At 43.7% G+C, this 11693-nt stretch overlaps 1 non-coding gene across 1 annotated transcript; it reads left to right on the forward strand.

The window, feature by feature from the left end:
* Positions 1 to 703: 703 nt before the first annotated feature.
* Positions 704 to 809, forward strand: LOC138094210 (U6 spliceosomal RNA). Its single transcript, XR_011146239.1, has one exon. It is a non-coding gene; the product is annotated as a U6 spliceosomal RNA (small nuclear RNA).
* The last annotated feature ends 10884 nt before the right edge of the window (positions 810 to 11693 follow it).

An 11693-nucleotide genomic window follows, 5' to 3' on the forward strand; every position in this document is an offset into this window, starting at 1 on the left:
GGGTTTTCCCAGACCACTGTGGCCTGGCACACCTTGGCAAGACCCTTGAATCTCATGCTCAAAAGCAGGGCATCAGCCCAGCAGTGCTCTTGGAAAGCTTGTCGCACACAACCAATTAGGTCCCTGGACCGTCCCTGCAGCCCAGCTACCACATTCCATCGCCTTTGCAGCCTCCCTGCAGGATTGTGAACAAAGTCTAGGAGGACTGGTGAAAATAACAGGGGGTCAGGAAACCAGAGGAATGTGATGGGATGTGCTGCAGGATTCACATTCTCAGGCAAAGTCCGAGATAGCAGAAAGAATTTATAGACTGCGACCAAGACCGGGAATATACGCAGAGAGATAAACTGGGCTATTTTAAATTGCTGCCCAAGAAGTGCTTTCATGCTATATATATACCAACAGAAAAAGAGAAAGAAAAGCAAGGGCTTCAACTCAGATCAAAAATATTTCCACAGACATTTACATGCCACTTTCAAAAGGCCCAGCAGCATGAGGTCAAAGAAATTCCTTTTATATTCTATAATTCACCATTGCTCTGAGCTCTGACTCTTTCTTTACTAAAGAACACAGGTAACAGCTAAATGAATTTAGTTAACACAATATCTCTGAAGGACTGAGAGTCTTATCCTCTACCTAGTTCAGCTCTCATATTTAAGTCCACATGAGAACTTTGTTTTAAATTTTGATTCTAGGAAAAGCTTTGTTTCCTTTCCAATAAGAAAAACTACACTGGAATGATACAGAGAAGATTAGCATGGCCCCTGCACAAGGCTGACACAAAAATTAATGAAGTGTTCCATATTAAAAAAAAAAAAAGGAAAAAGAAAAACTATAGAACTTACTAAGTTCCCCCTTTCACCATGACTACCAGGAAGCTCAGATCATGCTTAAGATTCAACTGTGGCAATTTTATTGGTCCTTATGCTTATAATTACTGTTCCCTTGGTTTGGTGCTGATTTTCTATTTCCTATTTGTACTTATGGCTCTGTGCATTTACTTCTGTTGGAATTACTGTGCCTTCTTTGGGAAAAGAGAGTATAAATTTTTAAAATGCAATTCTACTATACGTCTTTGGACTGAGTTTCTCAAACTAAGAATTCCTAAATAACTCCTGTCCTTGGTCATTGTTTTAGTAGCCTTCGTCACTCTGACGTGACAACGAGACATAGTCTTAGCACCTCTAGCCTCCACAGGAAGTAACGTGAAGGCAGAGTGCATTATTTATCTATTGCTACACTTAAGAGTTTAGCAGCTTAAAACAACCAACATTTATTATCTCACACAGTCACTGTGAGTCAGGAACATGGGGGCAGCCAAACTGGGAGACTCTGGACTAGAGGCTCTCTTGAGATTTCAACCGAAATGCTGCCTGGGGCTGCAGTCAGCTGAAGGCTTGACTGAGGCTGGAGGGTCAGTTTTGTCCTACCCACCCCTAAACCCAAGGCCAGCCAGTGATCCAAGAGAGAGAGCAAGGCTAAGCCTCTTGCCTTTTATGTCCTAGTCTCGGGTCACACAGCATCACGTCTACCACTTTCTATTCATTAGAAGTGAGTCACTAGTTGGTACAGACCAACCACACACCAGAGAGAGGACCAGCACCCTGTAGGATGGGGAGAGTATCAGAAAATCGGGGGACATAGTTTTAAAACACTGCTCACAATATAAAGCTATTTTCTTTTTTTAAATTTAAATTTATTTATTTTAATTGGAGGCTAATTACTTTACAATATTGTATTGGTTTTGCCATACATTAACATGAATCTGCTATTTTCATTTTTCAAAAAGTACATACATGTACCAAGGCGCAGCTTGGTATCCAACCTGCCTTCACCTAGATGCAAACCAGGACAGAAAAAAAGCTTGAAAAAGAAAATGCTTTTCCTCAATGTATGTGCTGCTGGCAAGCATCCTGCAAAGGCACGGCTCCAAAGAAGTTCCAAACACAGGCATACGTGGGAGAGAGAACATGTCCCCAAATGGAGAGGGAATAAGAGAGAGACACCAGACACTGCAAAAGGAAAGAAAAAGCACTATATTTCTAGCCAATCTGAAAAGTCAGCCTCACTTGAGACCAGAAGGGGAGCCCAAAGCCAGGGTGATAAGGTCTAATGTATCTATAAATTACTTCATCTTTTGTCAAGCCGTCTAGTTGGACCCCAGGTGGGAAAAATGAGTGGTGACTCAGAAAGCAAGGCTGGTGATAAGAGCTGAGTTCATCTCTGGAGGTGATGAGGGATACTGGTGAGAGGGAGGGGGAAGGGTTCATCGCAGCTAGAAATGTAATCGATGTTGCCAGGAGAAATCGAGTGACTCCACTCGGCCCAGTGTGTCCCCCTGCTGTTCTGGATGCATGTCGCAGATGCAGTTAGCGTTTCATTAGTCTAGAGATTGGCCCCTCATAGTGAAAGAGGCGAAAGGAAGGCAGGGACGCTTTCTAATTCATCTTGCTCTGCTCGCCTTTGAGAGCGAACAGCTAGTGTTGAGGTTGATTCACAAGATACTCGGATTTTCTTCTCCTTAAAGTCATCTTTGCTCTTGTGAAATTGCCATAAAATACTCCAATACGCACCAGCTAAGTAACCAGCTCAGTGAGGTGTGGAACATCCTTGTCATGGGGGAATTAACTAGCCTAAAATACGGACAAGCCAGGGAGTATATCATAGATTAAAGCATGCAGTTTAGAGCTTTTTTTTCTGTATTAAGAAATCCAGGTCCCTAAGGATATTCCATTTGTTCATTCAATCGAACTTAACTGCACCTGGACCCCACCCCCTGGGGCCACCTCCCCAGCCCCACCCCCACCGCGTCCATGTGCCGACCCGGCAGAGGGCACCTCCCTTGTGGGTGCGGACTGTAGGTGTTTTCCTTTGGAAAGAGATCCCACAATAGGGATGTGGCATGAGAGGCAGAAACGGAGACGAAGAAGGAGAAATGAACACAGGGGTCTTAAGGCGGCAGTCCCTGGTAAAGGGGAGCGTGTGTTGCGCGTTTTGGGGCTTTTACCCCTCACTGGCCAAGAGTCCACCTTTCTAGGTCCCATGGGAAGTGCATCCGTGCGGGACTCTGGGGCAGGCACCAGACGCACCAAGGAAGAGAAGCCTTAGGGCAACCGAGGTGAGGCCCGGCTCGGGGGTGGGGGGTCGGGGGAGAAGCGAATTGCTACAGTGGTGACTCACTGAAAAGGTGAACAAGGCTGTGAGACAAGGCCCTGGAGGAGCCAGACAGTGACCAGAGCAGAGGACGAGACGACAGCTCAGAGCCACTGCTTTTGCAGTCATCTAGCCAGAGGTGGGAGAAGGCAATGGCACCCCACTCCAGTGCTCTTGCCTGGAGAATCCCAGGGACGGGAGAGCCTAGCGGGCTGCAGTCCACGGGGTTGCACAGAGTCGGGCACGACTGAGCGACTTCCCTTTCACTTTTCACTTTCATGCATTGGAGAAGGCAATGGCAACCCACTCCAGTGTTCTTGCCTGGAGAATCCCAGGGACGGGGGAGCCTGGTGGGCTGCCATCTATGGGGTCACATAGAGACGGACACGACTGAAGCGACTCAGCAGTAGCAGCAGCCAGAGGTGATAGGGACCTGACTTCAGACTGTATCTGCGGGGATGGTGACAGATTCAGAGAGGGCCTTGCAGACTAGATGTGGGGAAGAGAGACAAAGGCACCAAGACTGAGGCTTCTTCCCTGAGTTCTCCCCTGGCTACCTGGGTGGCAGGTAAACCATGGACTGGGTGGAGGAGGAGGACGGGACCCGAGAAGCCTGGGGAGGGCTGAAAATCAGGGCGGAATCTGGCAGTAATGGAGACCAAGGCTTAGGGAAGGAACTGCAAAGTGCCAACAACTGTCCAGTTGACGTGCGAGACTGTAAATTACATATCACAGTGGCCTCCACACTGCGGGATGTCGACAGTTTACGCAAACCAGATGTAGGGACCAGTCATGTTGACAGCAGATCTGATCCCAGCTTGGGATTTCGTTGTGTGGTTCTGGAAGGACAGAGAAAAATAAAGATATGCAAAGAGTATGAGAAACCCTAGACCATTTATTACATTTTTTAGGAGGGGTTCTTTTGGATGATGTTTGCAACTTTTTCACATGCTCTAGATTCTTACTGCCTGTGTGAAATCTCTCAGTTGTGTCCGACTCTTTGTAACCCTATGGACTGCAGCCGACCAGGCTCCTCTGTTCATGGGCTTCCCCAGGCAATAATGCTGGAGTGGGTTGCCATTGCCCCCTCCAGGGGATCTTCTCGACCCAGGGATTGTACCAGGGTCCTTAGTGTCTCCTGCATTGGCAGGTGGGTTCTTTACCACTAGCATCACTTATATTCTTAAATATATGTAATATGATAATTTCTCCTGTCTGTAATGCAAAAAAGAAAAGTAACGTATCTGACATTGGTGAGATTCGTTATTCATGATCTCCCTCACCCTCCAATTTCCTTTTTCTTTTTTTTCAAATGGCGTTGACCAGAAGTCCCTAGCTGGCTTCCCAGGCATCAAAGATGAGCTCTTGAGTAACTTCTGCAGAAGGGCTGAGGTAATGAAAGCTTACAGGGTGTGTCTTGACTTGGCTGCCCAATGTTGGTACTCAGCTGTTCTGGAAATGATGGGTGTATAAAAGCCAAAAGGGCCCTGAGCCACCCTTCCTATTTAGCGCTCCATTGGCAAGGCTTTGCTCTGCAGTCATGTTCTGGTTTTTCTTTCTTCATCCTCTGAGTTTTTCTCCTCATTTTCCCCTGTCTTCTTGCCCTTCTCTGTCACTGCCTTCTCCAGTCCCTAGTGCTGAAAGAATATACCTGAATTCCCCCACAGCACGTCCCTGGAGGTCATCTCCTGGAGTACCACGCGGGTTTTACAACCGCTCCAATTACCTGGAAGGGAGCTGAGCCCTGGGGTCCACGGGACTTCAGACAGGCTCCCTCTGCCCCACGAGGTGTGCTCTCATTCAGGCTGGGGGCCACTGCTGTGCCCCACGCACGGTCACAAGCAGGGGGGCCATGAGACCTTAATCCAACTCTGCTGAAGCACGAAGGCTTTTGTGTTTTAAGGCCTTCCCTGTTTGTATGAATATTATTCCATCTTGAGTGAGTTTTCAAACCCTTGGCATTTGCTTTAAAGGTAAGTCTCCTTTGAAGACTGGTGGAAATTTCAATCACATTCGTATTCATAGTCGAGGAATGAGTGGGAACTAAAAATATCAGCATTTTGGATTTTTTTTTAAAATTCTGAAGCCCTGCACGGAAATTCATCCAGTCCTCTGAGGGAGGGGATCCGGCTCCCCGGCCACTGGCACGTGACCTCCCCACCCCCCGGCACACAGCCTCGGGGCTAGCCCCTGGCTCTGGGATGCTGCTCCAAGGCTCTCCTGCTAAAGCACCCAGCAGTCTTCAAGGCCATCTTTCTAAACACGTAAAATGAAACTTCCTAAATACATTACAGATTTAACAGGTGAGGCAATTTGGCTACAGAGAAACCTCAGAGCAGTCAGGATGTTCGCGTATTAAAAGCCAAATTAGCTGACAAGTATCATCTCCCCTGCATGTGATGTCCAGCAGCTGTAAAACTTATTAGCGAGGCGTTGTGGCTAGAGAGAACTCCGTGATGCTTTCAAGCCCACGTTCATGACTTGTGGGCTGGTTCTGCCTGCGCCCTCACAGGGCGGTCAGAGTCTCTGGATGTGAGCGACCCCAGTGAGTGTGGGGTTGCAAACATTTTCCTTGAAAGGCAGTTCTAGCACAGACACTGATTTACCACTGATGGCTCTCATGAATCCTTCTTTCTAAAAGAGGAATGGTTCCTTTAAAAGAAAAAAAAATCTCTGAAATCTGTTAAAATTTTTTAAAAACCATATCTGTCTTTTGGAATATGATTTAAATTAAGACAAGATGACTCCGTCTGACAATGCCTCATTAAAAACAGACATACCTTAAGCAGGCCAGAAGTCTGGATGTGAAGAGGTTGGACACAGAGCATCCCTCTGTTTCTGGAGCTCTGCTGTGCCCAAGACAAAGGCAGTTGGAGAGGTTCTCTATTTCCTTCCCAACAGGGTCAAGTTGCCCCTTGGCAGTGTGGGTACATTTTCCGATTGACAGGCTGAGTTAACAGTCCGTAGCCAAGGTAATAACCATTGGGTAGGGCCATATCAAAGCCAATTATTAAAGTTAATTAATAGGAAGCTTAATGAACTTATCAGCCACCCAACAGTAGAGAAACTGCCAAAGGTCACTTCAGAACAGGTCAGTCCTCTGCTGTTTTATTTTAGGTTAAGGACAAAGCAAGAAAATATTTACCAGTGAAACGGAACAAAAGGGAAAATTGCTCAGGATCAGAGGCACCATGGTAACATTCTATTCTGAAATATTCTGCGGCCAGAAGACAAGTGATAATGATAACAATTTCTGGTAAATTGTATTAGATAATGCTTGTCACAGAGACACAAGCAATGGAGCCATTGTTTCCTTACTATGAACTTATCTCTTCCTTTCATTTAAAATCTGAGGGAAAGAAATGCACCCACATGAACACTAGTTGCTTTGTGGATCAATTGCCTTAGAGGTTTTTGCCAACGCAGAAGACATAATGCCCGGTGAAATGAAAACACTGATGATCACAGTAAGTGCTAGGGAAATGTTAATTCCCCATTCGCCTTCGCATCTACCCATCCCCACCCAGGACTATTGACCAAATCTTATCTGACGGCTAGATTCATCCTTACTTGGGGGCCGGAAAAAAATAGTGGTGATGGAATACATAAATACCACCTGTAGGTTACTGCCTATTTGACATTGAGGAATTTCGTCCAAACCCATGGAAAAAAGGACATGGGTTTTGGGTCCAGACTGATAGAGACTCAAAACATGACTCTGCCACCTACTATTAGGTTGGTGCAAAAGTATTGTGGCTTTGCATTGCTGAACTTGGCCATTTCATACTGGAATACATTCTTAAATAAATGTGGTTTTATTAGACATCATTTTTAAGTTCATTTCTCAGTTTATGTTTTTTTCACTAATGACTTATTACTTCCTGTGCATTTGATATTTATTTTAGACTATGGAAATGATGTTAGATAAAAAACAAATTCAAGTGATTTTTTAATTTGAGTTCAAAATGGGTCATAAAGCAGTGGAGACAACAATGCATTTGGCCCAGGAATTGCTAACAAACGTACAGTGCAGTAGTGGTCCAAAAAGTCTTTCAAAGGAGACAAGAGCCTTGAAGATGAGGGGAGTAGTGGCTGGCCATCAGAGGTTGACAAAGACCAACTGAGAGTATCATCAAAACTGATCCTCTTACAGCTACTCAAGAAGTTGCCCAAGAACTCAACGATGACATTCTATGGTCATTCAGCATTTGAAGCAAATTAGAACGGTAAAAAAGCTTGATAAGTGGGTGCCTCATGAGCTGACTGCAAATCAAAAAAAAAAAAAATTGTCATTTTGAAGTGTCATCTTCTCATTCTATGCAACGAAAATGAATCATTTCTTGATCACATTGTGATATATGATGAAAAGTAGATTTTATATGACAACAGGCAATGACCAGCTCATTGGTTGGACTGAGAAGAAACTCCAAAGCACTTCCTGAAGCCAAATATACACCAAAACAAAACGTCATGATCACTGTTTGGTGGTCTGCTGTCAGTCCGATCAACTATGGCTTTCTAAATCCTGGAGAAACCATTATATCTGAGAAGTACGCTTTGCAGATTGATGAGACACACCAAAAACTGCAACGGCTGCAGCCAGCATTGGTCAACAGAAAGGACTGTACTACAATGCCTGACCGCATGTCCCACAACCAGTGCTTCAGAAGCACAATGGAATGAGTGAGGTTTTGCCTCATCTACCATATTAACTTGACCTCTTGTCAACTGACTACCACTTCTTCAAGCATCACAACTTTTTGCCAGGAAAATACTTCCACAACCATCATGGGGCAGAAAATGCTTTCCAAGATTTCATTGAATCCTGCACAGATGTTTATGCTATAGGAATAAACAAATTTATTTTTCATTGGCAAAAATGTGTTGATTGTAATGGTTCCTATTTGATTACTAAAGATGTGTTTGAGCCTAGTTATGATTTAAAATTCATCATCCAAAACCACAATTACATTTGCACCAACAGCCATGAAATTAAAAGACCTTACTCCTTGGAAGGAGGGTCATGACCAACCTAGATAGCATATTCAAAAGCAGAGACATTACTTTGCCAACATAGGTCCGTCTAGTCCAGGCTATGGTTTTTCCAGTAGTCATGTATGGATGTGAGTGTTGGACAGTGAAGAAGGCTGAGTGCCAAAGAATTGATGCTTTTGAACTGTGGTGTTGGAGAAGACTCTTGAGAGTCCCTTGGACTGCAAGGAGATCCAACCAGTCCATTCTGAAGGAGATCAGCCCTGGGTGTTCTTTGGAAGGACTGATGCTAAAGCTGAAACTCCAGTACTTTGGTCACCTCATGCGAAGAGCTGACTCATTGGAAAAGACTCTGATGCTGGGAGGGATTGGGGGCAGGAGGAGAAGGGGATGACAGAGGATGAGATGGCTGGATGGCATCACCAACTCGATGAACGTGAGACCGAGTGAACTTCGGGAGTTGGTGATGGACAGGGAGGCCTGGCGTGCTCAGTTGGACATGACTGAGCGACTGAACTGAACTGACTGAACAGCTGTGTGCCTCAGGTCAGTTCCTGGATCCTTCTGGACCTGCCTTGCCATGCAGTTATGTGTGATAGGGGTGATGGTACTGAACGACCTCACAGTGTTTGGCATTGACAGAAACTTCATAAATCATATTATGTTTAAGTGACAAAGAGTAAGGAGCCCATTGACTTACTAATTCCTTTATTTGTATATAATTATGAAGCACATTCTTCTGTTCCCAGTTCTGAAGGAGCTCAAGGTTATTAAAATTCTCCAAGCTTGGTATTCAACAGTTCATGAACCAAGAATTTCCAGATGTTCTAGTTGGATTTAGAAAAGGCAGAAGAACCAGAGATCAAATTGCTAACATCCGTTGGATCATATAAAAAGCAGGAGAATTCCAGAAAAACAAGTACTTCTGCTTCATTGACTATGCTAAAACCTTTGTGTGGGTCACAACAAACTGGAAAAATTCTTCAAGAGGTGGGAATACCAGATCACCTTATCTGCCTCCTGAGAAATCTGTATACAGGTCAAGAAGCAACAGTTAGAACTGGACATGGAACAACAGACTGGTTCCAAATAGGAAAAGGAACACGTCAAGGTTGTACGCTGTCACCTTGCTTATTTAATTTATATGCAAAGTACATCATGCAAAATGCTGGACTGAATGGAGCATGTCCAGAAAGAATCTTGATTCTCCCTGGAATCAAGATTGCAGGGAAAAATATCAATAACCTCAGATATGCAGATGACACCACTAAAGAGCCTCTTGATGAAAGTGAAAGAGGAGAGTGAAAAAGCTGGCTTAGAACTCAACATTCAAATAATGAAGATCATGCCATCTGGTCCCATCACTTCATGGCAAATAGACGGGAAAACAATGGAAATAGTGACAGACTTTATTTCCTTTGGCTCCAAATTCACTGAAGATGGTGACTGCAGCCATGAAATTAAAAGACTTGTTCCTTGGAAGAAAAGCTATGACCAGTCTAGACAGCATATTAAAAAGCAGAGACATTACTTTACCAACAAAGGTCCATCTAGTCAAAGCTATGGTTTTTCCAGTAGTTATGTATGGATCTGAGAGTTGGACCATAAAGAAAGCTGAGCTCTGAAGAATTGATGGTTTTGAATTGTGATGTTGGAGAAGACTCTTGAGAATCCCTTGGACAGCAAGGAGATCAAACCAATCAATCCTAAAGGAAATCAGTCCTGAGTATTCATTGGAAGGGCTGATGCTGAAGCTCCAATACTTTGGCCACCTGTTGCAAAGAACTGACTCATTGGAAAAGACCCTGATGCTGGGAAAGACTGAAGGCAGGAGGAGAAGGGGATGACAGAGGATGAGATGGTTGGATGGCATCACCGACTTGAAGGACATGAGTTTGAGCAAGCTCTGGGAATTGGTGATGGACAGGGAAGCCTGGTGTGCTGGAGTCCATGGGATTACAGAGAGTTAGACATGACTGAGAGACTGAACTGAACTGAAGGTTATATGGGTTCAGTCTCACATGAAGACCCCTGTGGACCTGGGGAAGTGTTTGGCTACTCCACACTGCCCAGGCTCTTATTCCAGTGAGTTTCCTCATCCTCTGTCATCCCCTTCTCCTCGTGCCTTCAATCTTTCCCAGCATCAGGGTCTTTTCCACGAGTCAGTTCTTCACATCAAGTGGCCAGAATATTGGAGTTTCAGCTTCACCATCAGTCCTTTCAATGAATATCCAGGCCTTAGGGTAGTGGTTCTCAAACTTTGGTCTCAGGACAACACTTAAAAATTACTGAGGACTCCATTTCTTTATTTCTACTGTAACATATTACCACAAATTTAGTGGTATAAGACAATACTGAAATTTTATTGCCTTACAGTTTTGAAGGTCGGAAACCCAAAACTGGTCTCACCGGGTTAAAGTGTCAACAGCACTGATGCCTTCTAAAGGCTCTGAGGAGAGTCTGCTTTCTTGTTTCTCGCAGTTTCTGGAAACCACTTATATTCCTTGACTCATGATCCCTTCCTCACATGGAAAATGTGAGGAAAAATCTCCACTTTGTCATCATCTCCTACTGCTTCCTCTGAGCATCTCTCTTTTATAAGGATGTACATGATTGCATCAGCCTTACCCAGCTAATCGGGATAATAGAGATTATCACAAGGTCCTTGATCTAATCACATTTGTAACGTTCTCTTTGTCATATAAAGTAATATTTGTGGGTTCCAAGAATTAGAACATGAATAATTTTTGAAATTGCATTTTCTTTTTTCTTTTTTTGGCAGACTTTAAAACATTTTTTAATTGGAGGATTATTGCTTTCCAATGTTGTGTTGGTTTCTCCTATACAACATGAATCAGCTATTAAGTATACATATCTCTCCTCCCTCTGGAGCCTCCCTCCCACTGCCACCCGCCTATCTCACCCATCTAGGTCATCGAAGAGCTGAGCTCACCAGGCTGAGCTCCCTGGTGTATAGCAGCTTCTCACTAGCTGTCAGTTTTACACAGGGTAGTGTATATATGGTCCCACTCTCTTATTTTCTGAATTTAAGTATACTTGGCACTCAATATTATATTAGTTTCAGTTGTAGAGCATAGTGAGTCAACATTTACATACATTATGAAATGATCACCATGTCTAATAACCATCTAAGGATGTTGACAAGTTTAGGGAGCTATGATTCAGCTTACCACAGATCAAAAGAGGCTTTGTTTATGTGGGTTATATCTATCAATATCTGTCATGACAGGAATTAAAGCAGAGATTTAAACACCATTTATTAACCTACTAAAGAACTAAACTAAAAAATAACAATAACAAATCCAATATAGGTTAATATAAATAACATATTTTAATGAAAAATAATTTTACTTTCCCAAACAAATGAAAAGACAGTAATATGAGTGCCATTATATCACATTTTTATAACTCTCCTTCATGTCCAGATTAATAAAGACAGCTAGATTTTCTTATCTGTTATGATAACTTTTTTGGTTGATGTATATAAAGAAAATTTAACCTCACAGAGATACATAGTTGGAAAAGAA

This window comes from Capricornis sumatraensis, chromosome 17 (assembly GCF_032405125.1).
Source record: "Capricornis sumatraensis isolate serow.1 chromosome 17, serow.2, whole genome shotgun sequence".
Classification (NCBI taxonomy): domain Eukaryota; kingdom Metazoa; phylum Chordata; class Mammalia; order Artiodactyla; family Bovidae; genus Capricornis; species Capricornis sumatraensis.